The sequence below is a fragment of the Macaca nemestrina genome, chromosome 4 (assembly GCF_043159975.1).
Source record: "Macaca nemestrina isolate mMacNem1 chromosome 4, mMacNem.hap1, whole genome shotgun sequence".
In the NCBI taxonomy this organism is placed as follows: Eukaryota; Metazoa; Chordata; class Mammalia; order Primates; family Cercopithecidae; genus Macaca; species Macaca nemestrina.
This window is the reverse complement of record NC_092128.1, coordinates 97,298,808-97,304,041: the sequence shown is the minus strand read 5'-3', so window position 1 is coordinate 97,304,041 and position 5,234 is coordinate 97,298,808. Positions and strand designations below refer to the sequence as shown.

General features: G+C 49.6%; 1 long non-coding RNA gene across 1 annotated transcript; it reads right to left on the bottom strand.

The window, feature by feature from the left end:
• Positions 1-750: 750 nt before the first annotated feature.
• Positions 751-4,409, bottom strand: LOC105475736 (uncharacterized). Its single transcript, XR_983617.3, has 4 exons — positions 4,142-4,409; positions 2,108-2,246; positions 1,908-2,027; positions 751-1,095 (listed from the first exon to the last, which is right to left on the bottom strand). It is a non-coding gene; the product is annotated as an uncharacterized lncRNA (long non-coding RNA).
• Positions 4,410-5,234: the final 825 nt, after the last annotated feature.

Sequence of the window (5,234 nt, the reverse complement as noted above, 5' to 3'; positions counted from 1 at the left end):
CAGGGTTTCTGCAAGGATGCCATGACATAACGCACACACACACTCCAAACAGCCAATGCATGGCGGCTGTTATTATTACTGTTACTATGATCAGTCTCCCAGTATGAAAGTGGCATTTACTGCCGCTTAGAAGGGGGACAAAGAAGAAATATCTGGATATCAGGTAACATTAGGATTCATGTCCCAGTGGACAGGGGTGAGATGACCGGCATGGCAGCACCTCACACTGAGTCCTATGGGGGAAGCAATGCTCAAGGAGAGACTCCCTGGCCCGCGGCCCTGGCTGCTGGCTTCCCCCAGCCCACTACCTTCAGGCAGCCCAGGTGCCCAGCTCTTCACAGTGGAAGGCAGCAGAACCCAGACAGCTGGCAGTGGTCTTCTGGAATGAGGACCCAGAGTGGCATGGTGGGCTCTTTCAGCAACCTACTCTCCAGGACCCCAAATGTAACAATGTGTGTGTTGCTACCAAAGGTGGAACACAGTTAATGTCACCAGCAGGGAAGAATAACAAGTAAGTATGTTCATTAAGGCTAATTCATCTTCTATTTTCATCTATAATCATTTCTTAAAACCAAAGAGGTCATTATCGTCAATTACATCTTCAGTGAAAAGTGCATTTGAATTTTCATATATGGGCCGCATCTGACATGTCATGCATTCATCAGGATCCTAGACATATTTCTATATGGTTACCTGTAATCACACATAAGTCTTACCTAAACGTGGTTATATCTTTTAATAAAAAAAAGCAGAACTCAAATTTCCTCCTTTGAATTTATACCACTAATATTTGTTAGGTGCCCACCATATGCTTGGCATGGTCCCTCCCACAAGAATTCAGGCAGATGACTGACTCGGTAACTTAGGAGAGTTCTGAGAAATGGAAGAGGCTTCTAGAGGCTCTGTGGGGCTCGTGCTTGGCTCTGTTGGGTATTTTTATTGTTGATTTAGTTGAGTACAAAGAAGACATGCTTATCAAGTTTGTAGACATAGTACATCTGTTATCTAGGAGAAACAGCTCCTTTCCAGATGACACAATCAGGATTCAAAATGTTCTCAATAGGCTGACACACAGCTGAAACCATGATGAGGAACCTAATAAAAGTAAATGCAAAGTCCTGCATTTAGGTTCACAGAGGAAACTCCACAAACACAATCCCAGTGGTTCATGTGAAAAAGAGTTGTGGGTTTTTGTTGGCTATGACCTCAAAGGGTGCCAACCATGTGAGCATCTGCTACTCATTTGAGATCAGCATTGGCCACAATGACCCTGTGTTGCATTGGGAGTATTGATTCAAATGGATGCCTTGGTCAAAGAGAGGAATTGAGGGGAATTAAGATGGTGAAGTGTCGGCCGGGCGCGGTGGCTCAAGCCTGTAATCCCAGCACTTTGGGAGGCCGAGGCGGGCGGATCACAAGGTCAGGAGATCGAGACCACAGTGAAACCCCGTCTCTACTAAAAATACAAAAAATTAGCCGGGCGCGGTGGCGGGCGCCTGTAGTCCCAGCTACTCAGGAGGCTGAGGCAGGAGAATGGCGGGAACCCGGGAGGCAGAGCTTGCAGTGAGCCGAGATCGCGCCACTGCACTCCAGCCTGGGCAACAGCGTGAGACTCCGTCTCAAAAAAAAAAAAAAAAAAAAAAAAGATGGTGAAGTGTCTGTAAACAGTTTAAAATAAATATTGAAAACAGAAAAATATTATAGACATGTTCAAAAATGTCAAGCACTGTGACATTAAAAATGGAGAACACAGGCCGGGCGTGGTGATTCATGCCTGTAATCCCAGCACTTTGGGAGGCTGAGGCAGGTGGATCATGATGTCAAGAGATTGAGATCATCCTGGCTAACATGGTGAAACCCCGTCTCTACTAAAAATACAAAAATTAGCTGGGCCTGGTGGTGCATACCTGTAGTGCCAGCTACTCAGGAGGTTGAGGCAGGAGAATTGCTTGAACTGGGAGGTGGAGGTTGTAGTGAGCCGAGATCGCACCACTGCACTCCAGCCTGGCGACAGAGAGAGGCTCCATCTGAAAAAAAAAAGAGAGAGAGAGAGAACACACGTTCTGCCTGTTGCAGAGCCTTGATGTCAATTTAGCAGGAAGCCCACCTTAAAACAGATGCTCCAGTGGATAACGGAAGCCTCATAACAGATGGCTCCAGCCACAGGGCACCTGAGCAGGACTGAGCTTCTCCTCTTCTTGTGGTGGCAGCTTTCATGACCGAGCATGTCAGCATCCCCCAGAAATCTGCGGGAGACACACAGGCTTTCAGGCTTTCACCTTGTCCTCTGCCCTAGCTGGCTCTCAGAGTCTCGAATAGGGTAGACTGTCATGAGATTTTCGGTTTTCTTCTAAGAACACACTTCTAATTTTATAATGGAAGGCAGTGCGAAAAATAGAATTTGCCTCAAATGCATATGCCCTACAACTACACTGGATACAAGACACAGATTTACGCAACCCAAAAGGGTAACCATATACAAGAGCCTTTAGCTCTCTTGCCAATTTAGCAACCAGACTTTGCCATGGTACGTTATAGGCACAAGATGCCATGACTGGATCATCTGCTGCTGTTGGGGAAATGGGGATGGACGGGTGACCATTTCCTGTAGCCTTCTCCAAGCTTCCACATCCCAGCCTACTGGACAACAAAATTAGTTGAAATTCCAGTGGGAAGGAAGTTTATGTGGCTCTTTTTCCCCGTATAATAGATGCTCTGTCGAGTCATGTGTGTCGTGCTGTGACAATTCATTCCTGCACTTGTGACAGGACCGCCGGCTGATTTCACTATGCTCAATTAGGAGAAAATGCATATTTTAATCTGCCCCAAGGTGAAGTACCACTTTGCTCGGTGGCCTTGGCAGACCAGCCATTTAACCATTTAGGAGGTAGAAGCTTCTACTCCAGCCCGTCAGGTCCCTGCCAGCAGCCTCTCTAGTCTCATTTTGTTGCCAACACATCCCGGGTTTCAAAGGACAGACAATTAAAGGCCACTCCATCACTCTCCCAGCCACCGTGCTGCAGCCTGGCCTCTTCGGCAGTGGCTGCCACCCTGGCTGCTGGCAATGGGTTTAGTGCAGTGTCTGGAGGGGCAAGTGCCTCCCTCCCTCCCCGGCCTGGGGGTGGAGAGCCCAGCATGGAAGCCTGCACGGAGCCTTTCTGCTCCTAACCCCCCTACCCGGCCCCGGCTTCAGGGCCTGCCTTCTTTAGAACTGGAGGGGTGGTGCCAGCTGCCAGCTTAGCTGTGGCACTGGAGACCAGGTCCATCCTGGGATGCCCATGAGAGCAGCTTCTTGAACTGGCCATGCCCACACCATCTCCTCACCGCGGCCTCCACCCCCTGTTGAGAGCAAGATTCTGCTTTTTGTTTGTGTGTTTTCTGATGCGTGAGCTGATCCCTTGAGACATTTCTTCCTTTCCTTCTATTCCACCTTCCTTCTCCCTCGGGCCAGTGCAGACACTTCATGCCTGCACTGAACGGTGCATCCAACGCTCAGACAGACCTGGAATTTTGTCTTGGAGCCTCCACTAACTGACTTCAGTTATTTGACCTCTCTAAAGCCATAAATGTTCTCATTTTCCGAGGGGAAGAATAACAATCCTCGCCTCATTGGCGTCTGAGGATGACACACGCAGACGCCTAAAGGGCTAATGATGACTGAGCTCTTTCCTGTGCTCCCAGAAGGCACTGGGATAAGCTCATGGTCTCATTTAATTCATGCAAACATCCCATAATGATCCCCATTTTACAAAGGTGGAATGTGACCTTCAGAGGAGTCAACAACCCCACGGAGCTGGTGAAGGGCTGAGCTCAGTGCTGGGGGCAGAGGTGAGGGCTGCATAAAGGTTAGCTCCATTGTCTCCCAGATCCCAAGGAGGTCCAAACTGGAGATGAAGCTGGACCCCCAGGAGGGTGGAATCCCACAGCCACCAAGCCCAGAGCCCTTGAGACATTTCTGGGTAAATGAGCTGATCCCTTGAGACATTTGGTGGGTAAAATGTCCATAGACTCTTCTCAGAGCTGTCCGGAGCTGCACGCCCTGGCCATAGAGAATAATAATTGAGGATTAAACGCCTGAGCTATATTCATTTCCACCCCACACCTTCTCCCTATCTTTGCCTTTTTTCCCCTGTACTAATACCTCATTAAAGATGGCGCTCTTCCTGCTGCTTCTTCACTCACTTTTCCCGCGCCCGGGAAAATTGTTACTTAATAGCGCAAGCGCAACATGACGTCCCACCGGAGAAACCGAAACTAACCTGGCCACGCCCTCGGCAATGAGATCATTTCCGCCTTAGCCCAACCCCTTCCCTTCCAAGTGTATATAAGGCAGTGCATTACCGCCATTAAACGAGACTTGATCAGAGCACTGTCTTGTCTCCATTTCTCGTGTCTCTTGTTCCCCAAATTCCCACCCCCTCCTCCAGGGCCTACACTGACTATCCCGCGGGCCGGGACAGAGCCAAGCACTTTGCTCTTCCTATTTCAAAACTAGAAGAATCCCCTGATTTGTAATTGTCCCTGATTTTTTTAACCAGTTCTTCTCGGATGGTTTCCTCTAACTGCAGCTGACAGCCCAGGGTGAGACTCAAGCCGACAGCCCAGCCCAGACCCAGATTCTCTGGGTTTCTGTTTATGGAGCCTAGTCATTGAACCCTCTCTGTGAACCTAAGGGCCACGACCAGACAGTGGGGTGGGGACCAGACAGTCGTCAATTCTGTGCTAGATTCTCCCACATCTGATGCTTTTACAGAACCTGTGACTTGGTGCTTCAAGGCCCCTCCCTCCACTAAATCACAGCTGCTTGGGGGCAGGGGAGGCACCCGCCGCAGGACCCGGGCTGTTTTTCTAAGAGGGGATCACAGGTACGCACCAGCCTTCCTTTCCTCCTCTGTCCCCTCCCCACTTTACCTCTCCCTTGTTCCAGCAAAGCAGCATTAAATGATCAGGCATCCCTGGAGGAGTCCTGGGGTCCCATTTATAAGGCTGAAGAGGAGAAACCAGCATCAGACCCACCAGCACCCACCCTGAAATGGCAGAGCCTTCCCACAGGGCCTGGGCCAATGGGCTGAGCCCTGTAGGCCGTCATTTTCTTCTGGCTCCACAAAGCTTCCCTCTAGAGATGAGTGTGTTCCATTCTTCCTGGCTGCAAGGTGAATTTTCATAGCTGCACGGCCTTTCCTGTAAGACCTGAAACTCTCTCCCACTTGTAACACTTTTCCCTGCTCTGGAGC